General features: G+C 38.3%; 1 protein-coding gene across 3 annotated transcripts in view; it reads right to left on the reverse strand.

Moving 5' to 3' along the window:
• The window catches only part of SOBP (sine oculis binding protein homolog), a 156717-nt gene that overhangs the window by 116171 nt on the left and 17821 nt on the right, over nt 1–22725 (reverse strand). The window lies entirely within an intron of this gene.

A 22725-nucleotide genomic window follows, 5' to 3' on the forward strand; every position in this document is an offset into this window, starting at 1 on the left:
AAAGGCTTTTAAAGTGAGTCAGTTAATAAAATATATTGAGGAAATCATAGTGCAGGTGGTAAGACGCTGTAACAAAAATGTGATGGTGATATTCAAATGACTGAAGTCTGGGAAACAGTGGTCTGTTTACAGGGAGTGACTGTAGGAGAGACTACAAGTAGAAGTCTAAGAAATATTTTCTTGCTGCCTCCTAGGGGCTTTCACTGTATCTTACGTTTTCTCAGTCTTCCCCATTGACTGTGTGTGTGTGTGTGTGTGTGTGTGTATGACTGATTGCCACTATTAGGCACATCTCTTCCTCCTTTATGAATTTTTTTGTACTAACCCAGACTTATGCTTCAGATATGACTGGTAATCATAAAATCCCCAACAAGCTCTGGTATACTGTTGTCTGATTTCTGAATAAAATCCCCCAAAGACTAATTGCTAAGCAAGGCCTGGTCCATGAGTTGTTGACATATTCATGGTTCATAGAGTCTGTCATGCAATCATTCCATTTCCAGGGAAAAGATTTGGTTTGAGGCAGTGCGGTCATCAGCCTGCAAAATTAGAAGCAAACTAATTTGTAGTGCAGTGATATGGCATTTTTTCCCCCTGAGTGTCATCACTCAGAACTATGTAAAGCATTTTATTTACCTTAATGGAATAAATGTTGTCATTTTAATGATCATTTTTATTTCACAAATTACATGTTGTAATTTATTGTTAATTATCAAATGAGACAGTGTAAAAGGCAACCTTTGATGTTAATCAAACATTTTTGATAAAATAACTTTCTTTAAATGGAGTCATAACATGAATTCAAATGTCATACAATGACTGCATTTAATAATTTATTCTATTCAAAAAAAAGATTTATTTATATTTTGTATGATTTCTAATATGGCATCTGTCTACATACAGACATTTTACATGGTATGAAAAATTAACAAGACTCTATAATTTACCTTAGAGTATGGAGGAGTTTTAAAAATTAAATTAGAAAGACTATATTTAGAAAATAATCATCTATCATTACTAAACTAACTAGCACTAGTAGTTTCTATTTTCCCAATCGATTAGCTGCTTTAAAATCTTAAATTCCTGAAAAAGAATATGATACAGCAGAGCTCTCACAAATGATCCGTTGGCAATAAGCTTGATTCTGGTGAAATCTGTAAGGAAAAAAAGATTTTATGGGGGAAATTATTTGGCCACAGAGTTCAACGAGGAGAACCCACTTCCCAAGGATTCACTTTAGAACATGCATTAGGTTTCCCCTTTCAGTTTCTTCCTTTCAATAGTCTGCTTTGGGGGAAAAAAAATGTAAGTGTTTTAGTCCTAGATCTTTAACTATCATAGACTAAAACTGAGATGACAGAGAGTAGAGAGCAAAGCTATAAGAAGACTGGGCAGCGGGCCTGAGCTCTGGCCTGGCCTGAAGGAATGATGCCTGGGGCAAAAAGGCCACTCACGGGTCTTTCTCACGCTTTACTCCATCATCACCGCACAGACCTACTTGTCTTTTTTTTAGGGGAGGCAAGGGTAGTTTCTTACAACAGAGATAACAAATAAACAAAAAGTAGAATTTTAAAGCAGGTTATTTTTATAAATCATTTGTACTACAAAGTAACAAAACGGGAAGATGAGACAAAAGAAATTGCATACTTTTGTATCTGGCAGTTGGAAAACTCTTAGGATGGTGGTTAGGATCTGCCTTGTTAAATAATTCAGTATCCCCATCCTTTTTTCATAAAATTCTGTTTCATAAAGGCAAACCCTTTAGAAAACTTCCATCAGACACCTCCTTTTCTGTCACCAAACTGCTATCAATAGCTAATGCTCCAAAGAAGAGTCTGATAGAGGGATTATTCCAAAAGTTCAAGAAAACATTTTCAGATATCTCAGATATTCTAGTCTTATAAAAGTCATTTTTATTAATATATTTAAGAAATTAAGAAAGAACTGTGATTATTAAAATTAATTTTGTCAGCTAAAACTTAGCTCAAAATTCTGCCACCAGACATGAGATGGTGCCCCATCTTAAACAATATGACTGCACCCCTAGAAAAGTGAGCTCTTCTTAAGTGCTTAAAGCCAAGGGGATAGGTTCATTTCAACAACCACATCTTTTTTTTTTTTTAATCTGAAACCCAGGAATTGTGTGCATGCTTTATATTAGCAAAATAAAGGGCCCAGCCCTTTAGCTTTTTGAACCTTATCTGCTTTCAAAACTTTTTTATTTAAAAAATATTTCTTCAAACTAGGGAAAAACCTGATTTCTTATATTTAGGCAAAAGGTCCCGGCCATTAGAGATGAGATTACCTCAAAGAAAATTCACGTAACAGATTTTTCCTTACAGCCATTATTATCCTGTGTATTTTTCATAATGAACAATGCAGCAACAAATGCAAAACGCTTACAGCATTAAATCACATTCCCAAATTGAATAGTTTATATAACATAATAAATTTTTCATATGATAATATCATATAAATATGCATCAGTCAAAATATGCATGTTTCAGTTAATCATAAAAAGTTTGTACCACCTCTTTAGGATTGAATTAAGCAAAATATTTAGGGCATTTTCTTTCCAATCTAATGTTCAAAGAGCTATAGAACATTATTCTACGTTACACCCCAGAAGGAGAAGTTTAGATTAATTACTCTGAGATAAAATCAAAATTGTATTTATTTATCATAGTGCAGAGAAGTATGAAGTCAAGCATTTCTGGAATGCCTTGCTGAAGCTGTTTGAGAGATTGCTTTATCTGGTGACTTAAAAATAAGGATGGCCATTCTAGGGGCATTTTAATTGGCTATGAACATGCATACTAGCTTACCTGACCAGAGCCCAAAAAATCAGGAGGGCCTTAACGGACCCCAAGTGATTAAACTGTAGATTTACCACCCCTCTGTAACTTTCATGGGAATCCAAGACTGAGGAAAAAAGTCTGAAAGTATCTGCTGGTGATGTTTCTCTCTTGCAACAGTTCCTAGAATGCACATGTCCAGATAATCATTTCAAGACTTGAATTATATGAGACAAATTGCAAGACAATCTGAAGTGATTCCTGTGTGTTCTCCACGCCATGAGATGAAAGCACAGGTAACACTCTATCAATCTATTTGTTGAAGAAGCTATATTTAAGAACAGAATAAAGACATGGCCTGAAAGGCAGGCAAAAAACTAGGATTAAAGTTTGCTTTCTTTGCAGCCCTTCTTGGAATAATTGAATTCCAAAAACTTTAAGGCAGTCTGATTTAAAAGTCTCTATAGAGACTCTAATTTAAGAGTCCTATAGAAGCTTCTGTACAATTCCCTGTGTTCCAGAAATAAACATAAGGGAGACCCAGAGAAAATCTGGACCACTGAGTCAAAAGGAAAATAATGATAGTTAGCCATTATTTACTATTTAATAGGTGCCAGGCACAGTGCTAAATTCTTTAAATCCATCACTTAATCTTAATCACAGCCACTACCCCGCAGGCAGGCACCAACATTATCCCCATTGTGCAGATGGGGAAAGTGAGGTTTAGAGATTAAGTGATTTGATCCAAATTACACAGCCAGTACATACCAAAGCCAAGATGAAGACCAGGGCACCTGCCTCTAGAGCCCAAGCTCTTGACCACTACACCTTAGAGACCACAGCCTTTCTAAATGTGTGAGATTATACACCATCCACACAGACGTCCCTCCACAAAAAGGACTAAAAGGTGTCACAGACTCTGCTACTTACGCAGCACACTGCTCCATGACACACTAATAGACAAAGAAAATGGAATCCAAAAGGTCAAAAAGTCTTTGAGGAGACAGCTGAAGTGTTAATCGATATTTGTTGACTGATTTTTTAAAAAACAAGTTAAAGGCCCACAGTGCAAGCCTTTATTTCTTTATGACTATGAGACTTGGATTTGCTGCAAACATTCTGTCTGAACTTTGAACAGCAAGTGCCACTTGAACATTAAATGACGAGACAGAACCAATATACCTGGATCTCAGGAAGCAGTCATTGTACTCACAGGCAAGCAATACTCTTCCCAGCTTTTTCTTTTGTAAGGGAGGGCAGTCACAGCAGGACATGGATAAGACTGACTTTCCATGTGGGTGAAGTGGGGAACCACTTACATGTGTAACTTCAAAGATGCCAATAAGAATATCCTCGCTTCAAAAAGTATCCTCAACTGCTCACAAAAATTTAATTCTACCATTAGAGAGTAATTTCCTGGGCTAAATATTTCTTATATCCTATTAAAACACAAATTCCCTGAAAGCAAGAAGGCTCGATATGTATTTGTCTATAATGATTTATGCTTTAAAATGAGTGATTCTTTCTGAAGAACAAGTTTTCATAGAGAGTGAGGAGAAGGGCTAAGGACAGGGCTCCAATGAGAAAAGAGGAGGGCAGAGATGGGAGAGGCTAGGACAAAAGAAGCTTCTGGTCACTACTTTGCTAATGTCTAGCCCTGGGCATATAGGTAGAGCAAGCTGAGGGCTGCCAAGTGAAGGCAGAGTGGACAGAAAAACTACTGTCTGATCATACTGTAGCACAATTTCAGATATTTTCAGAATGACTTTTAGATGTGAATTTAAAGCACAGTAGAAGTTGAAGGAGGTGGGAGGAATGGCATATAGCTAGGGATCTCTAGAAAAGAAAAGCAACAGGCAGATCCACTTATTACAGCTCAAGGGGGTGACTTTTTGTTAAGCAAATGAGGTAACAAATATATACTCCTTTGTGAACCTAAGTCACTATTATTTGAAAGACATTGTGATGGAGTATGGAGAGATGGAGACAGAGGAAACTGGTGAAAGTATTAATACTGCCCCTTCTAGTTGTGTGATGTGGGCAAGTCACTTAAGGGATAGTAATGCCCACCCTAACTCTACCTGTGGTGAGGATCAATCGAGAGAAAGTAGGCACATTCTTCATGTAAATGAGCCTTCCTTAGAATTACTGGCAATTAGAGCCATAAGAAAAGGGTAGGTGTCACAGCAAAGGAAAACATAAACAAGACGAAAAGACAACCCTCAGAACGGGAGAAAATATTTGCAAATGAAGCAACTGACAAAGGATTAATCTCCAAAATTTACAGGCAGCTCATGCAGCTCAATATCAAAAAAACAAACAACCCAATCCAAAAATGGGCAGAAGACCTAAATAGACATTTCTCCAAAGAAGATATACAGATTGCCAACAAACACATGAAAGAATGCTCAACATCACTAATCATTAGAGAAATGCAAATCAAAACTACCATGAGGTATCACCTCACACCAGTCAGAATGGCCATCATCAAAAAATCTACAAACAATAAATGCTGGAGAGGGTGTGGAGAAAAGGGAACCCTCTTGCACTGTTGGTGGGAATGTAAATTGATACAGCCTCTATGGAGAACAGTGTGGAGGTTCCTTAAAAAACTAAAAATAGGACTACCATACAACTCAGCAATCCCACTACTGGGCATATACCCTGAGAAAACCATAATTCAAAAAGAGTCATGTACCACAATGGTCATTGCAGCTCTATTTACAATAGCCAGGACATGGAACCAACCTAAGTGTCCATCGACAGATGAATGGATAAAGAAGATGTGGCACATATATACAATGGAATATTACTCAGCCATAAAAAGAAACGAAATTGAGTTATTTGTAGTGAGGTGGACGGACCTAGAGACTGTCATACAGAGTGAAGTAAGTCAGAAAGAGAAAAACAAATACCGTATGCTAACACATATATATGGAATCTAAAAAAAAAAAAAAAAAAGTGGTTCTGAAGAACCTAGGGGCAGGGCAGGAATAAAGACACAGATGTAGAGAATGGACTTGAGGACACAGGGAGGGGGAAGGGTAAGCTGGGACGAAGTGAGAGAGTGTCATGGACATATATACACTACCAAATGTAAAATAGATAGCTAGTGGGAAGCAGTCGCATGGCACAGGGAGATCAGCTCTGTGCTTTGTGACCACTTAGAGGGGTGGGATAGGGAGGGTGGGAGGGAGACGCAAGAGGGAGGAGATATGGGGATATATGTATATGTATAGCTGATTCACTTTGTTACACAGCAGAAACTAACACACCACTGTAAAGCAATTATACTCCAATAAAGATGTTAAAAAAAAAGGGTAGGTGTCAGCTGTGTGCAATCTGGAGAGGCCCAATGAGCAGGCACCAGTCTCTGCAATCACATCCCCCACCAATGGATGACATCTGTAGACTCACTAACTCTGAATACAAAGAAAAACCCAGTAATTGGTTAAATTTCAATAACTCAGGCTATTTAAGAAGAAAGCCATTAGATTTAATAAAAGCTTCACTTACATTTATTCTTTTTAAAAATTACTTAACTTGAGTTAATAGTTGACAGGGTGTTGCCAAATATATCACTGTACTGCCAGATATTCTGTAATTAATAGATGGGAATTCTTTGTAATTATCACATCAACTATCCACACATGGGTGGATCTTTCTACACACCTGAGAAGTTTGCTCTTTTAAGAAATATAGTAACAACTGAAAATGTCTGCCACCTTGGTAACTGAACTATCAAAAATTGCCAAAGAATAGAGTCTGAATTCATACAGTTTTATTGTACTTATTTCTCATTAAAAGGAGAGATGCAGTTAAATGATAGCAGTTCCATACAATTATGATTCTTTATAGTACCTAAAATTATCCCTATTTTTCTTCTGGAAATAGAATTATTTGAAGTGATTTCAAGATTTTAAATAGTCAACACCCCTCTAAATAAATAGAGTAGTACCTAACCCCAAAATAAAATCTAAATTGCTATATATAAACTAAAATTTGGTTCCAGTATGTAAAAGGAATGAGCACATATTACACAAAATGACAGGAAAATGATGGAATTTAAAATTAATTTTCAATTTTCTAATGGAAGTTTTCTAGCTGATTTTAAATTATTTATATATATGATACATATACATGGGGTGTATATATATGTGTGTGTGTGTGTGTGTATATACATATATATATATACAGGTCACATACACACACTTATTTGTAAAAGATGTGACTTCAAAATGAATTAAACATTTACATCCAGGTGCAGGTCCCTGTGTTATGTCACTGGTCAAGAATGATGAGTTGGCTAGGACATGGCCCTCCCTGCTCCCAAGAGAACAGGCAGAAAAGTGTGTGACCCATCATTTGACAGGGAGAATGTGATAAGAGAGGAGTTCAGAAGCCTCTTCGAGCCTAGAGAGCACAGCTTATGAGCTGGGTCTTGAAGGATTTGGAGGGGGAGAAAGTTCAAGAGAAGGAGGGAAAGGACAGAAGACCAGCAGGAGCCAGGGAGTGGCAGACACACTCAGGGATGGGGAGGAGCCCTGCAGTAGCTCAGCTACCACAATTGCATGAAGAGAAAAGTAGGAATTAGACTGGGGCTGGTGGGGCCTGCATGAGGAGTCCCTTGAATATCATCTTGCTCTGGGGTGGGAGGGGTTCCTCTTCCACAGGTAATGAGGAGCTCCCAAACATTTCTCACAGGACATGACAGGAGCAGAGATGGGCTGAGAAATGTTACCCCAGCAGGGTGGATCAGAATTCAGAAGACTGGAGTCTTGTTCCACATCTTAGAAATAAGCAACATGAGAGCAGCCTCAATGACTCATTCACTTTTGTGTGTTCAGTGACTAGTACATAGCAATGCTTAAGCTATGTTGAATGAATGAATAAAAGGATGGATGGATGGATGGATGGATAGATGCAGAGGAAAAGAGATGAAGTTCTGAACCCATAGAATAACATTTCTAACAGTAGAAATGAAAAGGAAAGGACAGATTTAAGAGTGAGACTAAAACAATCACCAAAATATAAGAATGTAACTCACCCAAATTCAGAGAATTCATCTACCTGTGTCTCTAGTCAAAGCATACCAGGGAAAAGTCCAAAGAGTTCTTTGTGAAAATTGACTCTGTAGTCAAATTCAAAGTGATTTTGCTTTACTTCCAGTGTCCCTTCCTCACTTATTTTCTCAACATTCGAACAAAGAAGGTAATAAAAGGAGAGATCCCATAAAGTCACAAAATAGTAATTCTCTCTTAAATACCTTACTGAACTTGGATTCTTTAACAGACACTACTAAGCACATGTGTCTGCAGCTCCTTGACATTAACTTAAATACTTTCACTGATTAGCCAGAGTAGGGACTTCTGATAAGTCTCCTCGACAATCTCACCTCCACGTCTCAGTACTCATTATAGAGAGTTTGTCTTCCCTATGTACCCACCCTAAGAAGCTGGAATAAGAAAGGAAGAGGATAGAACTTAAGAGTAAGGAAAACCCAGAATCCTCTATGCAACATTTCCCAAAATACACCCCCCACAGAACACTAATACCATGGGATACTTAAAGGGGTGTTATTTTTTTAAAGACTTCCATGGTCAAATATTTATGGAAAACACTGGGCTAAACAACAAGTTCTTTACTGTAAGACTTTTGGGCTCCACCAATGTGTAATTAGAAACCTTCAAGAGGGAGATAAGAATGGCTGTATTTCACAAATTTGACCAGGGACAGGTATTTTCACATAGAATCCACAAGACTGGATTTCTAAGGACGTCTCCCTGGGATGTTCTGCTCTACTACCCTGCATTAGTGCTGAAGCATGAGCACTTCCATGTGGGCCATTAATTATCAGGAAGGTTTCTCCCCTGTTGCCCAGAATTGGATCCTCCATTGCCAGGAGTTTTGTCTGCACTGGGCAGAAGGAGAAGTCCAGCAGCCATGTGGCCAGTGCTGGGTTTGCTGACCAACACCCACCAGCCCTCAATAAACACCACCAGACTGAACAAAGACACCCATGGTCCACTAAGTCCTGTGGTGTCTGCTATAGGCATCATATACAGAGAAGGCAACCCTTTTCCTGTAAAGTCCTACAGAGAAAAAGGCAGAAATCAATAATAAGGCAATGGGAGAGTAACACTGCTCTTAATAGATTGGATAATTCATGTTCACTGGATGGTTGCAATGGAAAAGAAGCTTGAGTAAACTCTTGTCCCCCATCCCTGAGTGCTGGATTTGACCCTCTGTCCAATCTCAGGTGCCCTGGGACAATGATGGGTTTGCTCTCCACCGGACCTTTCTCTCCCACGTGGCTAAAGTCCACACACTGAGTCCCAGCATCTAGCCAACAAATGCACATGATTAGGGACAAGGGAGCAAGGTCAAAAAGTGTACACGAGCACATGCATCACTGCTGGAAAAGCAATTCCAAGCCCCTGCCCTGCACAGAGGGGCATCATCTCCAAAGAAACACAAATAGCAGCATATTAGGACTAAAGGGTCAAGCTGCTTTATATAGGACTTCAGCGCAGGAAAAGTATACCCATTACCCACTACTTATCTGAAGGGCTCATTTCCCCTTCTGAAATCTGGCTGTCCCATTAATTACACTTAATGGGCCCCACAGTGGTTGACAAATCTCCCCAGAGGGGAAACCTTAATTGTAGACAAAGGATTCATTTATTTACTCTACTTTGTGCCAGGCACTATACTAGGGGCTGCAAATACGCTGGCAAACAAGACAGACACGATCCCAATCCTCAAGGAAGTTTCCATGGCTGCCCCTAGCATAAAATGCCAACATGCAGTAGAAAAGGACCGTGGGAAAACCAGGCTTGCTCCCAGGGCTCTGTCACCACTGGGGGTGTCACAGGAGCCAGGTGTTCTTGGTGACCACAAAGCAGGTGTAAGCAGCCCCACTGTGACTGACCAGCACACCAAGTCCCACCTCTCAGCGTTTCCGGCAGTTCCACTAAGCAGCATACCTGCTGGGGCTACCGTCCTAGGGGAGGGGAACTGACAGGCTAGAGACCAGGGGGTCAAAGGGACACGTGGGGAGGGTAAAGCCTTCGCATCAAGCACCACTGTCTCCTCCTCAGCCCCTCCTCTTCAGTCTCCTTCAGCAGACTGAAGAGTGGGAAGAACTTCACTCAACTAAGTTTGTTAAAAGAACCAAGATGAACCTGCTGGAACACTGTCAAAAAGATAATTTACTCCCCTCTTCACCTTCCCATCTTAAAATATTCATTTAGATTTCTTGAATGAGAATGATTAATGATTGAGGGGCTCTCTGAAGGGGCCCCATGCCAATCCCTACTTGGGAATGTGATGGGACATCACGTGCTAGAACAGCCCCACTGTGGGAAAGGGGGAGGGTCACACCCACTGAAACCTTTCAGAGTCCTCTCTTCTCTCCGCATAGTCCCCTTGGGCCACAGTATTTATGCACTCCTGTGACTCCAGCTACCATCCATAAGATGAAGATTTCCAAATCAACACAGTTACTTCTCAGTTTATTTCCAACTGCCTCCCAGCATCTTAACCTGTCACGTCCAAAGCTACATACACACCTTTCCCCTAACCTGTCCCTTCACTGTGTTTCCCATCTCAGTTCCTGGCCCACGCATCCATGCAGTTACCTGCTAGCAGAAATCTGGTATCTTTCCTGCCCCTTTCACCTCCCACATTCTGATTAATCACCAGGTCCTCCTAAATATTTTTATAATATTGCATTCATTCATTCAATTACTCTTTACCCAGTCTAATTGCGTACCAGGCGTTACTCTAGGCTATACGAGACCCGTCCTCATGGAGTTTACTGCTGTCCGTTCCAGTGAAGCCACCAACACCTCTCACCCGTACTACAGGTGGCCTCCCATTTCACTCCCATCTAGCTCATTCCCTCCACTCTGGAGGTGAGGAATTCTTGTGAAACACAAGTCTGATCACTGCTCTCACCTGCCCAAAACCCTCCAGTGGCATCCACTGCCCTCCAGAAGTTGGAACTCCTCAGCATGGCCTCTCCATGGCTCCCAGGACGAGGCCAGTCTCACAGCTTGTCTACTCTCGGGCCTGTGGCTTCTTTTGCTTTCCTTGAGGCTCTCTCCTCTGAGTCTTTCCATGTGCTGCTTCCTCCCTCGCCCACAACCTCAAAATCCTTGACCAATTCAGTCCTATTGCTCCTCCATATCTTAAATGTCCTCCTATGGAAGCCTTTCCTGACCCTGAACCTGGTCAGATCCCAAAGCACCCTGGACTTGATCATCAACACACTTGATTGAAATTTCTTTTTAATGTCTGTCTCCTCCACCAGACTGTGAGCTAGTTAAGACACGGACCATATCTGTCTTATTCACTAGAATGAAATGTCTGACTTTGGGCCTCAGCATAAGGAGAAGAAAAAGCAGAATCCTTACTAGATGTACCTTGGGTGTTTGGATGTCCAGGGTGGGGGCAGGGGGTGGAGGAGGAAGCCAAGGGCACCATCTTTGCTAATCACTCAGAACAAAGTTACCTTAGAGGGAAACACCAGTGAAAAGCCCCAGAACAGAATGCAATCGTTATTTCCACTCTCCTTGGCCAAGTCCATGAACTAAGTCTTCTCAATTTAACAAGAACTTTGAGAAGTCAGCATTGGGAATGTCCCTAGAATAATACGAGTTACCAACTTCACCATCACTCCTCTCTCTTAACCAAACTTTATTTATACCTTCAAATAATTAATTGCAAACAGTTCAGTCAAGTCTAAGTTAATTCCAGAAACACATCTACCCTCTACAAGCAAAGGGAAGTAGAGTTGACATTTCCTCTTATTTCCTATTAGCATCTTAGCTCTTTGGTGATCTGGGGCAGGGTGTTCTAAAATCCTAGCTAGGTCATACCCCCAAAAAGAGTTTATAGAATGCCAAGAAAAGTTCCAGGCTGCCTCATGGACCACAGAGGTGTGTGATTTAGAACCCATGTTTAGATGGTGTCCCTACTTCTGCCATGAAAGCAACTCAGTGACCTTGAGAAGGTCATTTACTCTCTCCAGCCTCATTTACCTCATCTGTAAAAGAGGAGATTTAGCTAGATGATCTCCTAGGTCCCTTCTAACTAAAAATCTAGGACTCTAAATCTCTCAAAATAACAAGATCCATTTAAAGGAGTGCAGCCAAGGGGTAATCTTTTTCCTTTTTTTCCTTGAACCCCTCACTTCATTTCCTTCCTTTTTTCTCCTTCTGTATGGCCACCACTATTGTCCCTTGCCCTTACCACAAGAGGCTTAGAAAATTCTTTGGCTGATGGGACAATTTTAGAAGTGGACCTTTCTAAGCTCTCCAATATTTGCACCACCACAAATCTGGTATCCTCTTTTTAATCCTTTATTATATATGTATGCTTCACTTTAAAGGGACAAACATGAATGTTTATAAAATTCTAACTTTTTATATTATTTTCCATTATAGACTTCTGATCTTTCAGTGTGGAGCTCCACACACATGGTATTTTATGCCGAGTTTCCCAGAAAACAGAATCTGAGACGAAGATTTGCATGCAGCTGGTTTACTGGGCGTGGGATTCCAGGAAGTAGTGGTGGGGACAAGGGGAGTGAACCTGGGGAGGATGAAGGGCCAATGTAATGATGTGATATTAAATTGGCCACTATTAAGGAAGACTGGTATTCAATCATAAAGAACAATCTTTGGAGTATGTGACATACATTTCATAACTCTTTACCCAGGGGACAAAAAGGAGAAAGAATTTATTCATCACATCTATGCCCCATTGACCTAGTGTGTTAATTCCCCTATATTTCTGGTTCGCATTTGTGGGCATGCAGCCAAAAAGATTTACACGAAACTCGTGCTGCCGTACCAGGGAAGTCCCAGAGCAAGAAGCTAGGGACATATGCCACAAGCATGAGGCAAGGTCCTTTCAGAATGCACACACCTAAGCTGTCAAAGCACTATAGCAGTCACTATGGGGCCAAGAGGATCTGGGGTGGCACATAAGAGGTGTCCCATACTCAGAGTTGTCATCACTATAGAGCCTGGTTTCTCAACCATGGCACTATGGACATTTTCAGCCAGATAATTCCTTGTGTGGGACTGTCCTGTGCATTGTAGGAGGTTTAGCAGCATCCCTGGCCTCTACTCTCTACACACCAGTACCACCCCCTCTCCCAGCTGTGACAACCAAAAATATCTCCAGATATTGCCCAACGTCCCCCGGGGGGGGGGGCAAATTTACCCCCTGATAAGAACCACTGGTGTAGAGTAATGTGTATCCTACTTTTGTCACTCACCCAGTGCCCCTTCATTTCTCTCCACTTTACACGGTATCAAAAGCAGCTCTCAAGTAGACCACTGTGAGAGATATTTATATCTCATGCCTATAACTTAATTTTTAGGCTTCACCATGATATAATTCACGTAAATAGATGATAATTCCTTAATAATAAGGAATGATGAGATTTTTAAATACTCCATGTGAGAAAGCTATGGACAGACTAGACATAGGATAAAAATGTTAAAATTACATTCTAGGGTTTAGTTGCTGACATCAAGACAAGAAGGAGTTAAATTTTTTTTTAAATTTTGAAACCTAGGTCTTTAAGTCAAGGACTCAATATCTTTTGAGACAAGGATTTTTTTTCTCTGAATTATGCATATGTAATATACACACAATTTCACATTCAACTTCAAGGCCCACACTCACCCACCTAAGCCCATCCAAGGAACCCCTAGGAGACAATGTTAACTACAGTTGACGAGCATTTAAACTGTTTCCAGTTTTTAACTATTATAAATAAATGCTCCTATAAAGGTTCTTCCAAATGTTTTTGGCCATATATATATATATATACACACATATATATATGTGTATATATATATATATATATACACATACGGAGAGAGAGAGACAGACATTTATGTTGAGTATATATCTAGGATAGAATTATGGGATAATAGGATATGTTTAGTTCAGCATTAATAGATATTGGCAATCAGCTTTCAAGAGTGGTTATACTGATTTACACTCTCAGCAGCAATGCATGAGAGTTCCAGTTGGTCTGTGTCCTTCTCAACATTGGGTACTGTCAGTCTTTTTCATTTTAGCCGTTCTAATGTTTGTGCACTGGTATCTCACTGTGATTTTTTTTTCAATTATTATATCTGTATTCAAATCACAACATATACATGTAAATACTGAAGTGGAGCAGAATACAAAGATTGGAGGGCTCTCCTGGAGGATCTTTGTGTTTCTTTTTTTTTTTTTAAACATCTTTATTGGAGTGTAATTGCTTTACAATGGTGTGTTAGTTTCTGCTTTATAACAAAGTGAATCAGCTATACATACACATATATCCCCATATCTCCTTCCTCTTGCGTCTCCCTCCCACCCTCCCTATCCCACCCCTCTAGGTGGTCACAAAGCACCAAGCTGATCTCCCTGTGCTATGTCTCACTGTGATTTTAAATTTTATTTTCCTAATGACTAATGAGGTTGAATGACTTTTAATATGTTTATGGGCCACTTGGATATTTTCTTTAGTGAAGTGCCTGTTTATATTTTTTGCTCATTTTGCTATTGGGATGTTTTCTTTTTTATTTCTAGGGGTTCTTTATATATTGTGAATGTGAGTCTTTTGTGGAACGTGTTTTATAAACATATCTCCCACTCAGTGATTTGCCATTTCATTTTTTTGAAAGATGTCTTTTAATCAACAGAAATTCTTAACTTTAATAGAGTCTATTTAATCAACCTTTCTCTTTATGGTTAGTGCTTGTAGTATATAATTTAAGCAGCATTGGCCTACTCAAGATCATAAATATATTCTCTGAGGCTTTCTTCTACAAGCTCTATTGTTCTAACTCTCGCATTTAGATCAACAATCCATCTAGAACTGATTTTTGTGAATGGTGTAAAGAATCAACATACATTTTTTATCATAAGAACATTTATTGAGAAGACTATTCTTTCCTCACTGCTCTACACTGTCACCTTTGTTCTTATGGACTGAATGTATGTGTCCCTCCAAAATGCAAGTTGAAGCTCTAACTCCCAATGTGATACTATTTGGAGATGGGGTATTTGAGAGTTAATTAGGGTTAGATGAGGTTGTGAGGGTAGAACCCTGGTCTAATGGGATTAGTGCCCTTATAAGAGGAGACACAAGAGAGCTTGCTATCTCTTTCTGCCATGTAAGAACACAGGGAAAAGGCAACCACCTGCAACTCACAGAGAGAGTTCTTACCAGATACCAACCCTGATGACCTTGATCTTGGACTTCCATTCTTCAGAATTGTGAGAAAATAAATTTTGGTTATTTAAGCAACCCAGGCTATGGTATTTTATTATGGAAACGCAAGCTGACTAATACATCTGTCATAAATTAAGTTATCAATTTAGATTTGTTTCTGGATTCTATTGCAATGGTTTATATTTATATCTTTGTCATTATCTCATTGTCTTTTTTTAATTCAACAGAAATCATTTATTACTGCTCATGGTTTCTGTGGATCAGATATTTGAGAGTGGTTTGGAGCAATTCTGGCTCACGATTGCTCATGTGGTTACAATCAAAGGTCTCTGGGGGCTGCAGTAATCTGAAGCCTTAATTTCAGGCTGGGGGATCCACTTCTAAGGTGGTTCAGACACAGGGCTGGCAAGTCGGTGCTGGCTATTGGTAGGAGGACTCAGTTCCTGTCTACATGGTCCTCTTCACAGGACTGCTTAAGTTTCCTCATGCTTCCCACAGAGTGAATAATGTGAGAGAATTAAGCAGAAACTGCAATAACCTTTTACGACAGCCTTAGAAGTTGGTCACACAGACCATCCCTGATTCAATGTAGGAAGACACCACCAGGAAGTCAGGATAATTGGGGGCCATCTTGGAAGCTGGCTACCATAATTTCATTATCTAAAGTCCAAAAATAGGCAAAAATAAACTATATTATTTAGGGAGGCATACTGAGGTGTTTAAACTATAGAAGAAAGAAAGGTAATGATTACCATAAAAGTGGTTACCTCTTGGAGGAAAGAAGGTGTGAGTAGACAAGGATCACTATTTGTAAAAGGATACATTTATGTTTTAAGCACTTTTCCAAAATGTATATATTTCATAATTGCAAGAAAAGGTTCTTTACAAAAATTAAACCAAAAGAGAACTGACATGAAACAGAAAGTGTTCTTTCCTCTTTTATGTCTCAAATATAGATCAATAGATTCCTGAAGGATAATTTTAAATATGGTCAAAAGAAGAATAACAACAATAGCAACAATTAACACTAATAATATTAATTAATTAATAATTATTCTAGTCTTATAATAAATGTTGAGATCTCATAGTATGAGTCTTCAAATTTTGCTTTTTTTCTTCAAGATAATCTTGGCTACTCTTACCCCTTTGCATCTCCATGTATATTTTAGAAGCAGCTTTTTAATTTCCACAACACTTTATGATGAAATTTTATCAGAATTGAATTAAATATATAGATCAATTTAGGAAGAATCTGCCTTTTTAGAATATCTAGTCTCCAATCCATAAACATGGTGTGTCCCTTCATTGATTTAGGTTTTCTTTCATTTCTCTCAATAATGTTTATACTTCTCTATGTAACAATCCTGCACACATTTTGTTAGATTTTTTCCTCTGGGTATTTGATGGTTTGATGCTATTTTAAATGGTATTTTTAAGGTTTCGTGTGTGTGTGTGTGTGGCTGGTATATAGAGATATAATGGATTTGGGGGTACTGACTTGGGGGTTTAGACCCTGATAAATGCACTCATTAATTATAATAGTTTATTTGTTCATTGGTGGGGGAGAGAGGTTCTAAACAAAATAGCATTTCTACCTTTCAAATCTTATTTTTTTTGTTTCTTTCTCTTGCCTTGTTACATTGTCTATGAGTTCTAGTACAAAATTAAACAGAAGTAGTGATAGTGGTTATCTTTATCTTATTCTTGATCTCAAAAGGAAAGTTTTAAATATTTCACCATTAAGTATGATGTTTGCTGTAGGTTTTTTGTGTATATTTTTTGTCACATTATGGAAGTTTCATTCTATTCCTACTTTTCCAAGAGTTTTTATTATTAATTGTGTTAAATTTTTATAAAATTGTGTTTCTGCATCTTTTGAGAATATTGTATGAGCTTTATTTTGTTCAGTTAATGTGGTTAATTATATTGACTAATTTTCAAAATTTAAATCAACCTTGCATTCCTAGAAAAAAAATCCAAGTTAGACATGATGCATTATCCTACTGCTTATATCACTGACTTTGGTTTGCTATGATTTTGTTCAGGATTTTTGAATCATTGTTCATGTTAAACAGAAGTTTTCCATTTTAATGTAATCTAATTACATTAAATTATCATTTTTTACTTCTTATGCCTTTGTCATGTGATGAGATCAAGGTCATGCTGGGATCATAAAATGATTTCTATTCTCTAGGAGAGTTTCTCTAAATTTGTTTTTATTTTTTCCTTAGATGATAGAATTTAACACTGAAGTTATCTGGATCTAGAATGTTCTTTGTAAAATGATTTAATTATTTAATTTCCTTACTACTCAGGAAATGTAGGACTACTCAGGTTTTCTATCCATTCCTGTGCCTGTTTTGGTAAATTAAATTCGACGTAATGTGACTTCTCTTTTGCAGAAATTCTGGGAATTACTTCCAGTGATCACAACTTATGTATAACATCAAAATGATTAGGTTTAATAACATATGGGTGATACAGTCTTTTTATATACTCATATTTCACCTTTCTAGCACTTTTTCTAAATTTTATTTTTTTAATTAATTTTAATTGGAGTATAGTTGATTTACAATGCTGTGTTAGTTTCTGCTGTACAGCAAAGTGAAACAGTTATACATATACATATATCCACTCTTTTTTAGATTATTTTCCCATATAGGTCATTACAGAGTATTGAGTAGAGTTCCCTCTGCTATACAGTAGGTTCTTACTAGTTACATATATTTTATATGGAGTAGTATGTATATGTTAATCCCAGTCTCCCAACTTATCCCTCCCTCCTCTTTCCCCCTTGGTAACCATAAGTTTGTTTTCTACATCTGTGACTCTTTCAGAGTAAAAATGAACAATCATTGAAAGTTGTCCTAAGTAGCATAAATCTTCCATCAGAATTTCAGCTGCTGTAACTACACACATAGGTAACTGGCTTTAAATATATTCAATCAATTAACAAATACATATTATGACATATTAAAATAGACCCTTTCAAATATTAAATCATCTAGGCATTTCACTATACAAGTCACAAAACGAAGATTTTATAAATGTAGGGAAATTACAGATTACCTTAGTTAACTACATCATTTTTCAGACGAGGAAACTGAGGCTCAGAAAGGCTAAGTGGCTTATCCAAGATTAGACAGCCAATAAATGGCTGAGCTGGCATTAACAATCCAGGCCTCCTGGTTCTTACTGTGGTGGTCTTTCCACCACATCATGCTACCATTCAAACTACACATTCCATTTGGCATTAAGAATGACTGAACATACTGAAATTTGACTTACACCTTTACAAGACCCCTTGATTGTATAAAGAAAGATGAAACAGGACCCATGTCATAGTAGCTAACATTTTAAGGCTTCATTTTGTGTCTTTTTTATCACTTTGAATTTCAAATGACTATCTCTAGCTTACATTATGTTTCAGATGCCATTTCTCCCCAACTGTACAAACATAACAGTTCCTGAGTATCTGCCTATAGACTTTCTGCTACTCCACTTTAACTGCCCTTCTACTCCCACCATGCACCTTCCAAATGCTGCTAAAATTATTTCATACTTTCCAAAGTCAAATAGAATAATGTTTTGATTATATATCAAGTACACTGTAAGTTCTTGGTGATCAGGGATGATATATATATTTGTATCATATACATATATATAATTTGTATTTATATTGTATATATTTGTATTATCTTGTATAATATAAAGAACATTCAGTAAATACCTTATTGACTAAAAGACTGACACAGTGTTTTGGATAATCAGGTGGTATGAATACGGGTTAAGGAGACATTGTGCCTAAGTTCAGCTACCAGCTCGGCCACTTATTACCTGTGTGACCTCAGGCAAGTTGCTTAACTTTTCTGGGTCTCAGTTTCCTCATCTGTAAAACAAGGTTAATAATAGCATCCACACAGAGTCTTTCTGAAAATTAGATGAGATAATCTATTAGCACAATGCCTGGCCCATAATAAGTGCTCAAAAAATATTAGCTTGGTGAGATTATATCAATACTGTTACTAACTACTCCTCTTCTTGTCATTCACCATAATTCCTCCTGTCCTTGTCCTAAGCGGTTTGGAAAAATCTCCAAATCTGAGGGTTCAGTGAACCTCTTCTTTTTATTGAGAAATGTATCTACTACATAAATAGTAAGTCATCCAAATCCCATTAACTCTAGGTAATTTTATTTAATAATCATATTTTAAAAGTTGGACAAATAAATGGCAAAGCAATTTTTATTAAATCCTGTTTTCTCAATGGCTATTTGGAATACAGCATTCATATGCAAGCCCCAAGAATATTGAATAACAGATAAAATAAATAATGATCATAATGCAAACCACATTCTGATTTCCACTTCCCTGCAAGTACAACTCCATGTAAGAATTACAAGAGCCAAAAAGTAACATGCTTATTAACTGTGGGCTACTCAGCTATACACATAGAGCTTAGCAGATCACGTGAATGTTTCCATATTCTCAATTAAGCTAATGGTTCCTTAGAGCCCAGTTCTTATAACCCCTTAAGAATTTCAAGATTTGCCTGAAAAAATATATCACATTTCCATGACTATGACTGAACACAAATTTGGAAAGCTCACTGAATGCAAACCATCCTGGAAGACAGGAAATGGTCATTGTTTTCCAAGAAAGGCAAGACGCTCCTGCACAAAGGAAATCAAGCTGGTCTTAGAAGCTTAATCTCATGTCCCTCCACATAAACCTGTGTGTGCTGTGTGGATGGACCCTGCCTTTCACTTCACACACGGGAACATACTGGGGAATAAGAATAAGGTCACTTACCATTTGAGGTAAGAGACATTTTATTCAAAATTGCCATATAAATGCATCCAGAGAAGTTTATTCCCTCCTTTTTTCACATTTCATTTTATTTTAAAGTATTCAGAGATTTAGAGGGATTCTGGACTTATAATAGGCAAGTTATAAGCCTCTGGAAAAACCTGACAAAAGACTCAGATCTAAAATATTGTTTCCTAGATACACAGTGTTTTCTGCAACTGGGCTCAGTGAAACTTTCACTAGCAAAGTCTTTGCATTTCATCTTTACCTTATGAACAAAAACAAATTGCACTAATTGTTTTACTGATTTTTTAAAGTCTTGGGAGCAAAATGTTGTCATGGAGCAAGTCTAAGAGCAGGAGATAAAAAATCCTGGTTCAAGTCCCAGCTGGTTACTTTAACCAGAAGTAGGCAACCCAAGCTTGCCCAACCACTGCAGAGGGCTGATGTCTGCTCAGTGGAACTGGGTGCTATTACACTTGTAAAGCAATAAAGACCAATATAAGGTCTTTGTAAAAAAAAAAAATGTATTTAAAATTCATTTTGAATGGCTTTGCTTCAATAGTCAAACTTGCGTGGGACCAGAGCCGGCATAAGTATTTTGATGGAGATTCACTATTGTACAGCTCTTCCAATCCATGCTGAAAGTCCTTTACTGGTACAACCCTCTCTGAATGAAGTCCCAAAGGATTGAACCCATATTAAAATCTCTAATATGAGAAGAATTACAGCAAGGTTACAATGTAATTAACCTGAGTTATCTTTCAAAACTCTTGCTGATATATATTCTGCCACTTCAGACTATGCTCACGCTGTGGTTTTTTAAATTAGCAAAGAAGGAGGTTTTCATATTCATTCTAACTGAAAGGATAAAGGAATGTTTGCGTAAAAAGAGAATTGGTTGATACTTTCTATTATTTTCTAATATTATTCTTATCATTATATTCTTATAGTTTTTTTTAAATGGTGACTCTATATGGCAAAACCTTATTCTGTCCACTGCAGAAAAGTCTGTGATTCTTATTTAAAGATCATGGTGATTCCCTTCATTTGCTTGGAGGGAAAAGAAAAAAGTAAAAGCAGGGCTATTATTCTATGTTTATAACAAGTCTATTACCATAGTAACGACTGTGATGTCACAAACCCTACACCAAGGGCCAGATTCTGTCTCTGAGGGGGGAAGGGCAGCTTAGCCTTGGAAATCGGATGAAATTGGATGCAAATGTGTGCAGCAGAAGCAGGGTTAATGCTTGTGGTAATCACCAAGGCGCAAGAAGTTCCCCTTCTCGGAAGAAAAAGGGTGCAGGAACAGAAAACCAATCCCCCAGGCCCAGAAATAAGCTACCCCCACAGTTCTGTCTGCAGCTGTGCAAAAGGAGAGTGGAAATCCAAGCGAGTGTGGTATCACTGTGTTCCCGATCACGAGTATTCCACTGGGCCCACTGGCTGCCAAATGTGGATGGGATCCAGTGGTGAGCCTGCCTGAGCACATGGAACACTCTCTGGAACTAGTGCCTGACCAGATGGAGCCTTCTGGTACCACGAAGCAGGAGCAACTTGCTTCATGATGGCGAGACTTTAAAACCAAGCTGGGGGTTTACCACTGCTAGGTCATCCTGGTTCACAGAACCACAGATGCTTAGAGTTAGAGAACTCATCAAGTCTCCCAAAGGATGTGGACTTGAAAAAATAACCTTTTGCAGGAACAAGTTGTATCCCTTGTCACTAAGGAATCTGAAGTAGCAGATTAATAAATACTCCTATTCTGATACAGTCTAGGGAAGTTTCGTATATATACGCTGACAGGGGAACTTTATATTAAAAAGAATATCGGATTAGGAGTCAGAAGACCTCAGTACTAGTCTTGACTCAAGTACTTAGAAGCCACCTGACCTTGAGAAAGCCATTTAACCTATCTGAGCTTCAGTTCTTTATTTAATGCTATCTCAAATGCTATTTCCCAGGGTTATTGTAAAGATCAAATTAAATAAAATAATAAAATTTGAATGAGTTTCATAACTGTAAAGGGTTTAATACAAACATAAGGTATTATTAGCATTTTCACATAGCCGGTTTCCAGTATAACAGGAATAATTTGAACGCTAATCGTTATCTTCTTTCCAGGAATCTAGAGCACACATACAATCCCCTTCTTCCCTATCCCGAGAAGTGGACACTTGCATGATACAGTCAACTCTGAATTATTCAGGGGTTGATTACCAAGGGGCCTTTTGTTCCTAGCCATCGTATGATTTATTAGTTTCCCTCAGAAATGCCCCATTAACCTATATACAGCTAGACCATTGACAGAGTGTCCCTCAACTTGATTACCTTGAATAACAACTCTGGTAAAAGTTTTAGCAAAAGGAAAAATTGAAATGATTAACTAGATGGAAGTTTTTGGATAATTTGTGGACTTTACACTTATCTATGGATAAGTACTCACATCACTGTCACAGAGGCTATGGTCATGGTCAGAGAGATTGAGACAAATCCAGACAAGATCCTAGCACTTTCCCAGTGAACAACAAAGTAGCCTGTACTATCTTCTGCATGTGCAAAAGGAATTTGAATATCAGTCATTCATTCATTTATTCAACAAACACTGGTGGACTACCTATTATGTGCCAGAGCTCACCACATACCCTGAAAACCCCACTATTTTCCTGCCCTGTCACTGTCCCTTCCTCACGATATTACACAGAGCACCTTGACAAATCTCATAGCCTGACTCTTAGAAACTCTATTCACCTTCCTGTTATTATGAGACGTTTGCCAATCTTACCCTAGTGCTAGGGTCAGCAAGCTATTGTCCCTAAGCCAAACCCTGCCTGCTGCCTTTTTTGTAAATAAAGATTTATTAGAACACAGCCAC

This window comes from Balaenoptera ricei, chromosome 12 (genome assembly GCF_028023285.1).
Source record: "Balaenoptera ricei isolate mBalRic1 chromosome 12, mBalRic1.hap2, whole genome shotgun sequence".
Taxonomy (NCBI): Eukaryota; Metazoa; Chordata; class Mammalia; order Artiodactyla; family Balaenopteridae; genus Balaenoptera; species Balaenoptera ricei.